Genomic DNA, 13,304 nt, shown 5'->3' on the forward strand with positions numbered 1-13,304 from the left:
ATACACATTAAAATTCAAGAAAAAACAAAAGACCTCGCTCAATGTGAGAATGAATCCTTACTCCATTGTCTTTCAATCTAGCCAACTATCCAGCTCATCTCAATGCAATAGCAATTCTGTTTTACGAGCAAATAAGCATGGTCTCTCACCTGCTACTCCAGAGCCAGATTCTGATCCCACAGACCGATTTTACACCATTAGAATGCTGGGGATTTTAATGGAATTAAACCGGACTTATATCAGTGCAAGATCGGAATCAGGTTCTCTCTGCCACCACTGAGATCCTTAACCAAGTGCTATGAAGTCTCACTTTGTAATTCCAAGCGTGATTTTATATATTGGTCAACAATCTCTTGAACAGAAAAAAAGTTAGTTTATATGTACAGAGGTTGAACATGGCACAACTTCAAAGGCATCCATGACCAAAAGTCTCTCTCTCACTGTAAGATGGTTGAACAACTCAGCAAAGTTGTAATCAACAAGGTCTTTTCCTCCACGATTATTGATTATAAGTAAATTAAAAGTCTGGAGAACTCTAAGTCTAGCCCCATAATGCCCTACTGCTCTCCCAAACACATTCTCCTCGTGTCACCCATGCACAGGATCTCCACCAGGGGTGGGAGGGTGTGTGGTAAGATTGTTCATCCTGGGCTCAGTAGGGGACTTCCAACTGTTACAGAACTGCAGGAGCAGGGTCCCTCCTCCAACCCCCTCAACTTCAAAGGCGCAGTTTTCAGTTCAGCACAAGCAGATGCCAAAGGTACTATGAATAGCTGTACTGTTGCTCTAAAATAAGACATCACAAATGGTGCCAACAAATAGTCCTACTTATTCTGACAACCGCTAACTTGTGAAACCTATTTAATGAGAGGGAAACTGTCAAGAGTGTGGCCACTGACATAAAGATCTGCAGCAAACTTGTAAATACTCTGTCTTGTCATTAGAGAAAGATGATGATGGCTTTGATCATTTCTGATACGAACACTGGATGTGTGTCAAGTTTACTGTCAGACTAGAAAAGGCAGAGGGGTAGGGGAATTATTCCTCATTAGATAGCATCCATCCTACAGCTCAAATGCAATAATATATCCTGCTGAAAAACTCCCAATGAAGTAAATTGCTCAGAGATATTGACAGACTACAGAAGTGAGAGAATGGCCAGGTGTAAGGGAGACAATGAGCAATATTGAAGGAAATAAGGTGTTGATAGGAAAGAGAGAACTCTGTGAGTGAGAAATCAGAGAGATCAGTGCTTAGTAAAGACAAGGGCCAGAGAATGAGTGTGACCACAACTGGAAGCTAAGGGTGAAGAAGCACAGTAAGGAACTATCAATGTCAAAGCCAGTGTAATTATTGGTGCTACTTGGTACCCCGAATCCATAGGGTGCCAGTAGCATACCCAGTTTACTGCATCATGGCAGCTAGCCTTGTAACCACTGGCCCTGATGGGTCGCAATGACCACCCAGGGTATGTCCACACAGCCAGTGCCAGCAAGCCTCCAAGCCCAGGTCCACCAACTTTGGCTTCAGCTATGGCACTACAAATAGTTGAAGCTAAGGAAAGGGGATGCAGTTCAGAGCCTTAGTTCCAGCTCAAGCTGCAGTGTCTACACAGCTATTTTTAACACTGTTGTGTGAACTTTGCAAGCGCGAGTATCATGATCCAGGCTCAAGGCTCACTGCTGCGGGCTGGGTAAACATACCTCAGAAACATGGCTGAGGGAAACGTTTTTACTAGGGCTGAGAGAAAGGTTGCAAATACCTTAGGGCAGAAGTTTGAACAGTTACAGTTTAAAGTGAGCAACAGCAGGTCTTGTTTTGGGTCCTGGGGCAGTCCAGTCAAGAGCCAGGGCACTTCAGGCCTAGTGCCTAGGGAGCTCTCACCTGCCTAGCCTCTTATTCCCAGCAAATAAGCATTTCCAAGCCAGGCTCAGTTAGTGTATCTCACTGGACCCCTTTGCACTGGCTTCTTTTCCAGCCACTGCTGTTCCCCCTTAAACTGGCACAGACCTGCACCCAGCTGTGATGTCCAGCAGTCACAGTCTGTTGCACATGCAGCCAGGGCGGGCGCAAATATGTTTCGCGCCCTAAGCAAAACTTCCAACTTGTGCCCCCACCCGAGCTCTGTGGCAGTCCTCCACACTAAGGTGGCCCCCCCGTGGCAGCTCCCCCTGGCCCGGGGAGCCGTGCGGCAGCTCCCTGCCTCAGCTCACCTCTGTTCTGCCTCCTCCCCAAGCACGCCTTCACTGCTCCACTTCTCCCGCCTCCCAGGCTTGCGGCGCCAATCAATCAGCTGTTTAGTGCCGCAAGCTTGGGAGGGAGAAAAGCAGAGAGGGGTGGCATGCTCAGGGGAGGAGGCAGAGCAGAGGTGAGCTGGGGTGGGGAGTTCCCGTGCATGCTGCCCCCCCTTACTTGCTGCAGGCGGCCATCCCCATGCCCCAGCTCCCTCTGCCTAAATGACGACGACGACTGGGGCGGCCGAAGATCCGGCCACCACAGTCACCGCTGAAGGACCCGAAATGCTGCCTCTCAAATGCTAGCACCCTAGGTGACCACCTAGGTCACCTAATGGGTTGCACCGGCCCTGCACACAGCAACATCCACAGTTCTTGGAGGTTCTCTCCAGCTCCCTGCTGCCATGTGGCTCCCACTCCCCAAACAGAGCCCAGCAACTTCCTGCTTCAGAACCTTTCCTCTTATCTGTCCAGGGGAAAGGGAAGTTCAAAGGGGAAGGGACTGATGGGAAATGTAGTCCCTACTCAGCCAGGAGGAAGAGGATGTAGCTGATGGGAGTTGTAGTCTTCTGTTTTGCTGCGCCATCACAACAGATTTTCCAAAGAAGAGGGTGCAGGATTGGGAGAAGAGAAGCAAATGGGGTCATCCAGGGTGCAGCAATAACAGCTTGATGGAAAGAAAGGGGAGTCAAAAGCCTGACAGAGACTATTGAGGTGGGAGAGTGATTTCAGTCAGTGCAAAGATCTGAAGGGAGATGAGAGATAAAGACATCATGACTAGTGGTGAATTTGTTTTAAGTGGAGCAGGTATTCCAGAGACAGCAGGAGAGGAGAGGAGAGAATGAAGGAGGTTGGGACAAGGTATTTATGAGTCTGATATATTCTACAAAATAATATAAACACACTTCCAAGACTTACAGCGAGAAAGGTTTCTTCTAAAGAATTCTATAAAGGGAGTTTGTCAGGTAATGGGGGCACATAGACTGTTGAGAGTAGCATAGCATTTGTTTCTGCAGGCTCCGCTTTGCCAGCTGCCTGGTGCATACGGGTGGGAAGGGCAGAGAATTATTTTCCGTAGGTGTGGTGTACACAGGGATTAGGTTGATGTATGCAGTTTGTGGACACAGCAGTGGATGTGTCTACACTCACATTTTGCTCCCACCAAGGTAACTGCCCCGCTATGCTGACTTAACTCCCCAAGCAGCATAGAGTCAAAGTCGATGAAGTTAGGTCACCACAGCGTCAGTATAGATACTGTGTTGCTTACATTGACAGTTACTGGCCTCCAGGAGTTGTCCCACAATGCTGCAACCTGACCGCTCTGGTCACCATTGTGAACTTCACTACCCAGGAGACAGGAAGCTGCCCCTTCCCTTTAAAGCTCTGAGAATTTTGGAAATTCTTTTTGCTGGTTGCCTGGCTTGGTGAGAGGTAGCCCAGCTGAGCTTGCCAGATACATGCTGCAGATGTGCGCCTGCCTGGACTACGCAGGAGGTGGTAGATTGTCTGGGTCTGTGAGAAGAAGAGGATGTACAGGCACAGCTCCGCTCCAGCTGTAGAAACATCGACATCTACAAGCAGATTGCTCGGGGCATGGAGGAGAAAGGCTACAAGAGGGACCAGTGGCAGTGCCACGTGAAAGCTAAGGAGTTATAGATCTGGTGTACAGCCGCAGATCTGCTGCTTTTGCAAAGCGATGCACACCATCATTGGCAAAAATCTCACCACCACCCTCAAGAGCCCTGTGGATTCTTCAGAGGAACCAGAGTCACAGGCCTCCCACCAAGAACAGGGAGAAGGAGTAATATGGGGGACATAATGGGCCAGGCAGAGCAGTTTGTTTACGTGCACCATGATGTCCCATAAATCTTCCATAAAGATCTTGATGTAACTTTCTTGACAAAACCTCTGCCAAAGATTTCTGGAGAAGGCTACCTTATTTCTTCTGGTGCAGTAGGACACTGTCCTATGCCACTCAGCAATTACTTCAGCAGCACCATTGCCGAACACAGGGTAGCTGCTCAGGCTGGGATGGCACTGGGACACCAGCAGCAGCTGTGCTCTCTGTGGCTTTGTTACTCTAAGGAGTGAGGTACCAGCTAAAACCACCACCACCACCACCTATGGAAAACAGTGCCAGTTTTCACTTCCATTGTCCTACACACATATACTCATGCCTGTGAGCTAATCCACCCACCCACCAGGCCATACAAACCATGGCTGGTGCTGTGAATGGCTCTTTGCTGTATCAATCCCAAGGAGATGTGAGAATGTAGTGCTTACAACTTGTAGGGATTGAGGGGAAATGAGTTCAGTATCCTAAGTTTTGATTTCTGTTGTGAATTCAGTGACAACACACAGAGGTACCATTGTATCTTCAGCTACTACGATTGTGGTCATGAGAGTCTCCCCCTCCACGCCCATGGAACACTTGAGCCAGATAAGGAGGAGAAAGAGGAGGACTTGGGATGACATGTTCCAAGAGATCCTGCAAACCCGTGCTGCATCAGAGAATGAGCAGAGGGCCTAGATGATCACCCTGGCAAATAGTATGGGCAAGGATAAAATGGAGAGGAGAAAGACACAGAAAAGGAAGACAGATGTGCAGCAGGAGTTGTCTACACTTTGCACATAACAAACAGAGATTCTGCTGACTCTGGTGACTTGCACATTCAACCATTCTGTGCTGGCCTCCCTTTTCAGCGCACACAGAACTCTATATTGGGAGCTCCCTATGCCCCCCCACCCCCAACATTCCATTTGGCATCAGGGTTGTCCGCTACCCTTGCCACTCCACTTGGGGGTATATTAAAGAAAACAACAGCTTCACATATACTGACCTGTGAAAGACATAGTTGGTGTATGTATACCTGAAATAGAAATGACTGCTCTTTTCCCTTCATAAATTATTTTTCCTTAATTTATTAAGTTTTATTCAGTTTTTATTTCCTTTGCTACAGAATAAAATTATATTTTTGGAATCTTTATTAGGTCACTCATATATTGGTTGTTGCTGAGCATGTCCTGCTGCTTCCATTTGTCACAGAACCCTTAACACCATTCACAGACAATATTAATAGGTGCACTTGTAGTGTTATATTCCCATACACACAGCACTCACTACAAGGTTCATACCAGGCTGCAAAAGAGCAAGGCCAGGTAAAATGCACTACTCTGACTCACTATTAAAATGGTCTTTCAAAGCCTCCCTGAGCAGTACAGCTGCATGCTGACATCTTCTTATAACCCTGGTAAGTATCTGGCTGGTCAAATTCAGCTAACAGCCACTGTACTTCCACCCTCCCTGAAGGTGGAAACAACTTCTTCTTTGTTTCACAGATATTATGCAGGACACAGCAAACAGCTATAACTAACTAACTATTTGGATCTCAGTGGAAAAAAAAAATCCCATCTCATAACCAAATAATGCCACTGATCCTTCAAAACAAAGGCAAATTCAGCTATCTTTCTGCACCTGCTGAAGCTGTAGCTGAAGCGCTCCTTGGCACTGTGGAGTAGCCAGTGTATGTCTTCATGTGCCATGGGATCAAGGGGGTAGGCTGGGTCTCCCAGGGTCACTATTGGCATTTCAACATTCCCAATGGTAATCTGCCAGTTGGGAAAGAATGTCTCTACTTACAGATTTCTTAACAGTCCTGTGTTCTTAAAAATGCATGCATCATGCATCTTCCCTGACCAGCCCACATTGATGTCAGTAAAACTTCCCCGGTGATCCACCAATTCTTGTAATACCATAGAAAAACAGTCCTTTCTGTTGACATGCTCTGCGGCAAGGTGGTATGGCACTAAAATATGCATATACATTCCATCTATCACCCCACTGCAGTTCAGGAAACCAATTGCTGAAAAGCTATCCGCTATTTTCTTCACATTGTCCAGAGTCACAGTCCTGTGTAGCAGGAGATTAATGGTCCTGCACACTGGCATCACAACAGCACCTGCAGTGAATTTCCCAACTCCAAATTGATTCCCGATTAACCAGTAGCAATCTGGCACTGGAAGTTTCCATAGTACAATCGCCACTTGCTTCTCAACTGTCAGTGTGACTCTCATTTTGGTGTCCCTGTGCTGGAGGGTTGGGCTGAGTTCAACACACAGATCGAGGAATGTGACCTTGTGCATTCAAAAGTTCTGCAGCCACTGCTCATCATCCCAAACCTGCATGGCAATGCGATCCCACCAATCGCTGCTTGTTTCTCAGGTCTAGAACTGGTGCTCCACCATCTCCAGCTGCTCCGTGAATCCTGTCAACAATTTTGAATTGATTCTGTCCATCTCCAGGGCCGTCCTTACCCATACGCAAAGCACACAGCTGTGTAGGGCCCAGGAAATTTGGTGCCCTACGCAGCTGCGTGCTGCTCCAGCCCACACCCTGCCTCTTCCCTGCCCCTGTCCAGCCCCACCCTCACACCCCTGAGGACTGCAGCGATCCAGTCCCGGCCGTGCCGCTGGTGAGTGCTGTGGGGTTGTTCCCCTCTGCCCCCCAAGCCAGCCCCACACTTCTCCCCCACTGAGATCTGGGACCTGCCCCCCATAGGCCTGGGGTCCCACACGTATCCCCTGCAGGAGGGGCTGCATAGGGCCCCAGAACAGCTAGGGACAGCCCTATCTCCTACAGCAATCCAGCTTCCAAGGAAATATTCTGTCCCCTGTGGCTCTGCAAATACTTCAGGATCAGGCGCCCATCCTCGCAACACTCATGACGATAGTGCAGAGCTGTGCAGGCTCCATGCTTCTGTCATGGATGGTGAACAGCAAGGAGGGATGCATGGATTTGTGGGGATTTTGAAAAGAGGCTCAAAATATGGTATGAAGACGAAATTATGGGATGGAGAACACTGCACTATGGAAGTTGAACCCATCTCCCAGGTACGCCGCTGCAACTTGTTCTAGCCCCGAGGCATTGAAAAAACTTCCCAAGACACCCGGCGCTAGATGGTGGTGAGTTGCATAGTGGAATAGATATACATGGTGCACTGCAATCTCTTCCTCATTTATACTAAGGCCTCTGTACACTACCCTTTGGCATTTACACATAGCGTAAATGAGAATCAGGTCCACAGTGTTTTGCATGCCATTGTCATTACGCCTTTCAAAGGTTATGCAGAGCCGGCCTCACTATTTTTAAGAATACAATAGTTTCTTGGCCTTTAATATATCACTTTCCTCTACAATGCCCTTGTCAATATAAATAAAAAGACTAAGCCTTCTAAAACCAATACCAAAAGGTACGTGCAGCCTCTAAACAATGGCATCCCCATTCATGTTTATTCCATAGCTCTGCAGAACCTTTGTTCCATGCAAACACTCATTTAGGAAACTGACCCAATGGGGTGCATACATTGATTCTTTAAATTGCTATGAATTCTGTAAATCTACTCCTTTCCCTCCAATCTGTATTATTTTAAATCATATCGGCTCTAACACCACGTATACCCCAAAAATACATAGAAAACTTGCCAAGTCCATCTTCAACATCATTCCACTGAGTTCAGTGGAATTACATCAGGAATTCATTTAAATCATTGCTTTTAACTGCATTCATTTTGGTGAACTTTCAATTGAAGTTATAATGAATGTTAGTGTGTGTGGTTTAAAAGTCATTTGAACATTCATTAGCAGCACACTGCTGCTCTTCTCACGAAGTGAGAGAGTGGTTGGATTTTATCCCTGTGGAACTGTTCTTGGTGCCTAATTGCCATTTAACTCAAACAAATGTTAATAATTTAACCAATAAAATGATGGTTGTTCAACCAGGAAATCCTATACAAACGTAATGAGGATATAATTGTGCACCTGAGAAGTGTTAAATCCAAATCAGTTATTAATGCCTAGCAGGTATGACAAAACAAACGCTTATTCAGAGAGTTACAGGAATCTGGTTTTGGAAAGCAGCATTCTGTTGTTGTATGAGATGTGTCAACAAATCTTTACAATGTATTAGGAGTTGTAAAGAGAATGGGTAAAAGAGGGACTGGAGAGCTGAACACGTGAGTCATCAACCTTTTCTCTCTCCAGTCTGAACTATGAGTTAGGAGAATGAACAGAAATCAACAAATCAACATTGATTGGCCTTGTGTGAGTATCACCCTCTAATGCTAGGAACTGCTATCCACACAGCAAAAACAAAGGGTATATTGCACATTTAGCAAACTCAGCAGCCTTTGTTGCAGAGAAACCTTTGAATGGAAATAGACTGTGGAAACACACTGTTCCCTGGAGGATCCTGGTGTTCAGTCAGGATGCAGCCTTTCACAGCTTGGCTCCTTACTGAGCCAGCTGAGGCTTAAATTGTAATGATAGGAGAGATTAAATTTACATGCATGATGAGATTTACAGCATAACCACCTCAGCTACTGAGCCAACGGGGGGCACTATGAGACAGATTCTGGCTCTCATCACACTTGCTTTGCATTACTATGGCAAACCAAAGCAACCAGTTTAGCTGCCTACCTTTAGATTCTCCCTATGTAGGAGAATCTCCATAGTGAGGTCTATGTCACCCTTCTCATTACCCTCAGCACAAGCAGGAGTCAGCATGATCAGAGTGTCCCTATGCTCTAGTATACCCCAGTTACTCGATGGGCCCATACAAGGCTGCGGTCCACCGCATGTAATTTAAGGAAGCCCTCAGCCTGCACTAGAGCAGTATAAAGGTGCTTTTCAGACACTTGGCCTCCACCCTTCCCAGGACTGGGCAGATTAACTGCATCAGGAAACCTGGCCCTGTAATGCTTTATGGTGCACAGTTCCAAATTTAACTCATCATACAGTACAACGATCTTTTGCTTTTCCTTCTACAACCCACTCTTCTGTCCCCCACAGGAGTAATGTCACCCTACTTTACACTCATACTCACTCTCATTGAGGGGTAGCCACCACCACCATCATTTATTCCACCTCTAAATTTGGTCATGTGCCCTTCTGAATTTTGTCAAGTAGCTTTAAAAGCTACTGGCTAAGATTCTGTAATACATAGGAGCTAAATCCTTCATTTTTTAATCAGGCAAATTCTGATTTTTTTCAGTGGATGTTTGACCAAGTAAGGACTGCATAACAATACAGGCTTTAGAGTTTATTAATAGTGGTGTGCTTATGTAAGCCAACTTTTAGACAAAAGGACATTAAGACTGCTTCATTATAAGACCTTTGAAAATATTTACTAAGGAAATGCTGAGAGAACTCTAACTTCTATAAAAATATTTTTGATTCTCTAAGAATACAGCATGTTGCAGACTTCTACACCTCTATGTTGGTTATCACCCACCAGGAGGAAAAAGAGACTAGAGTCTTTAGCTACAATCAAAGAAAAAATGCTTAGACACACAAGGTGGGTGAGATAATATCTTTTATTGGACCAAGTTCTGAACACATGAGTCATCAACCTTTGAAAGCGGTTTCAAACCCAAATAAGGGCTCTGTGTAGCTCGAAAGTTTGTCTCTCTCACCAACAGAAGTTGGTCCAATAAAAAAATTGTTATCTCACCCATCTTGTCTCTCTAATATCCTGGGACTAAACACGGCCACATAGAAAAAATGCTTGTTATTTTCAGTGTTCAATCTTTCCTTAGATAATATCCATCATCTCAAAATGCAGTGACTGGCAAATTCAGTGCCTAACAAACTCTTGTGAAACCTAAAGCATCGCTTCTGTGGTCATTTATACTTGTGCAAAGGGAGTGTCAAACAGTATCAGATCAGAAAGATAGCATTTTATCTCTACTATGCACAGCTAAATAACTATATAAGGTGCAAGACCATGGGGAAATATTCAGGTCTCTGGCCTCCATTTGTCCTGGGAAGATGAGCTCATTGAGTTCCCCTTACAGACACTCAGACCCCCAGGTGACCTGCATTCACCTGTTCAGAGGACTCCCAGCCTCAGATTCTACACATTTTAAAACAATGAGATCTCCTACCTTTCTCTGCCCAAGTCACTTGCAGTTCAAAAGCTTACAAAGAGTGAATATGGTCATAGCCTACATCTCTGAAGTCCAAAGCCATCGTACCTCAGTTTCATTCTTGCTGGATGGAGTTTTCCCTTGGCGTATAGTGTGAGTTGGAAACTGTGGGTTTCTGGCCAAAGCAGAGTCCTCCCCTTCGTAGAGGAAACAGAAGTCTAACTACACAAAACAATCTTCCAGCATCAGTAGTCTCTGCACAACCCTTTCTCTGGATCAGTAACCCCAGCCAGAAGGAGCAAGAGGCAATGAATCACTGTTTCCTCCAAGTGGTGTAGCTGAGCCTGATGACCACCCTCTACTCTAGGTTCCAGCCTGGAAACCATGAATTATGAAGCAGTTGGATCCTTCACTCAAAACAACACATACCTTTCTTTTCTGCAGGCCACTCCCTAACAACTCGCATGATGTTATCACACCTCTTGCAACCTGGGGATATGGGAAAAGGATCTTCACATTTTCATGAGATGGGTAAAAAGGCAACCAACTTGCCAATTTTCTCTTATTCAAAATGGCCACCCTGTCCCCTTACCATTAATGGGGGTGAAGCAAGCAAGATGGCTGCCATTTCCCTGAAACCTATTTGCATTTGGAAGTGAAGTTGCCCCTGTGAAAGATATCTGCCATCTCCCATTGTTTTTGGTGAGACTGAAGCCATGTCTACCAGCAAAATAGCTGCCAGCCTGGTTCAGGGGGCTAGACAAGATGCTGTTAGGGCACAGGGTCAGTGAGGAGCAACAGAGACCCTGTAAAAGAAGGGGAAAGTGGGGGATAGGAGAGAGACTGAAGTGGTACAGGAGGAAAGTGAAGGCATGAGGGATAGAAGTGTGTGGTAGGGTGCTGCTAGAGAGGTCTTAATCAGCTCCTGCCACTCCAGCCCCCCTGATTGGGGCAGGGTAACTAGCTTGATCTTGAACGGTAACTGACCACACCTGCCAGCCTCCTTAGCAGGAGCTAAAAGGGTGAGAGGAAGTGGAAAAGACCAGGAGGGGAAAGTTAGATTCAGATGGAGGTGGGTGTCTCCTAGTCTGTTAGTGGCCAGGCCTGTGGAAGGCAAAGCTGTTGTAAAAAGCCTGTATATAGTTGGCAACTGGTGGTGGGGACTTGATCACAGATAAAGAGCATGGGTGTGGCACCAGCCTGAAGTGTCCCTGAGTCTCTGAGAAGAGGGAGTCAAGGGCCAAACCGGAGGGGCACTGTGTGTGTGCCACATTATAAAGTGATAGGACCCTTACTCCCCATTACTCACTGGTGAGTGAGTTGCTGGACTCCCCACTGAACAGTCAGTGAGAAGGACATACTGTTGCATGTGTATTTCAGGCTGGATTTTGCGCCTTCAAAGCTCAAGCAGGCAGCTTCCCCTTAAAGCTTCAAAATCCAGAAGGCAGATTAAAAAAACCTCACACATTTATTTTAGAAAAATCTCATAATTTTTAAGCTAACCAGGACTTCTGGGGATCTGACCCATGATTTTTGAATGCATGGGGTTGGCAATAATGAAATAGGCCATCCTCAGAACTTTCTAGCAGAGCCTCTCAGAGTCTCCTTTCCTAGGTAAGCTGCCCCCAAGCCCTATTGTTCTAGTCCTGGATTCTGCAGCTAGGCATCCCAGATCATTCAGCTCTCTCTCAGTAAGGAGCCATCCCCCATCCTCCTAGCACCCTCTTATTCTTGTCATTTCTCTATACAGTGCACAAACTGCCTCTTATATTTCCCAGCAGGTTTGGCTCTAAGTCAAGACCCAAATAACATGGCCTGCACGGAACTGAACCCCTCTCACAGGCATAAATAACCATGCGTCAGACTGCTTTTTAAATAAAAAAAATTCAGTGGCAATAATTTCATGTTTTATTGTTTGGCTTAAAAATCATGGGGGGTTTTTTGGCTTATGATTTTTTGAGGCCCAACTTGTGTTTTTCAATGTGTGGCATGGGCAGTACTGTGTTTTGCAAACATTAAAGACACAAAAGAGTGCTTCTTGAAAAGTAATTTGGGACTTATCAAGAAGGATAGGGAATAGCTAGATTCATTAAATCAAACTTAAGAAAACATTTGGAGCATGTATCTTATTTTTTACAACTTTGACCTCTTTTTTGTTATTGTTGGGTCATGTCCGACTTCAGCAAATTCCTTATATTGGGCCAGAGACATTTGGATAACTAAGTCATGGGCTTGATCTAATCAAGCCATGATTAACTAGAATAGCTCCAAAAATGTTACAGTCATTAAAAGAAAAAGGCAAGTTTAAAACCCCAGTGCATTACTTTGTGGGATGGTACTGAACTTGCTGAGTACCTTAGTGTCAGGGAGAAGAAGGAAAGTTCTGGCAGAGGTTCTTCAAAGCTTATGTATAATTGCAGTGGAAGGATAATTAGTACTTATAAATTCCTATATTTTATTTGAATAAATAGCTTTCAAAGAGTCCTTTTCCTTTACAGGTCCCGGAAGCTTCACCCCTTACAATCAAATTGCTGAGTAAATCCTGAACATGGATGACAGATTTAAAGGTTATCCATCACAGAAAATGGCAAATCTCGTCGCTTTTCATGACTTCATTAGAAAAAAAAAAAAAGTCATTTGAAATCCTGGAAAAATGGATGTTTTAAGTCATCCTAATGAATTGAAATAAAAATAAATGTCAGCACACGGAAAATATCTGTGCAGTCTATTAGGTAAGAAGATTAAAATTAAACTACCATCATAGAAGTTCTGAATAACATACTTAGAGGTGAAGTTTTTTTTTTCCTGAGTCCAGAACATACAGCCTGTTCAAAACATCTACACCACATCAGCTGTAATCCTAGAATGATACAGATATTTCATATTACGGTGGTGGGATGAGGAGTCAGCAAACTCCAACCTCTTGTGGATAAATTCATTCCTGGTGTAAGAGTGAATAACTTCATTAATTCCAATGGAGCTGTCTTTACTCCTGTGGTGAGTATGGCCTCTGGTGTTAATTTAGTCCTTTTGTTGCTGGAGTCCTTGCGTTTTTAGAAGTAGTATCTATTTTAGTAATTTTATAGGATTCTATATCATTTAGGTATGAACTGACTGTTTTTTATTTTATTATTTAGTTTTTATTTAA

The sequence above is a fragment of the Gopherus evgoodei genome, chromosome 2, assembly GCF_007399415.2.
Source record: "Gopherus evgoodei ecotype Sinaloan lineage chromosome 2, rGopEvg1_v1.p, whole genome shotgun sequence".
Lineage (NCBI taxonomy): Eukaryota > Metazoa > Chordata > Testudines > Testudinidae > Gopherus > Gopherus evgoodei.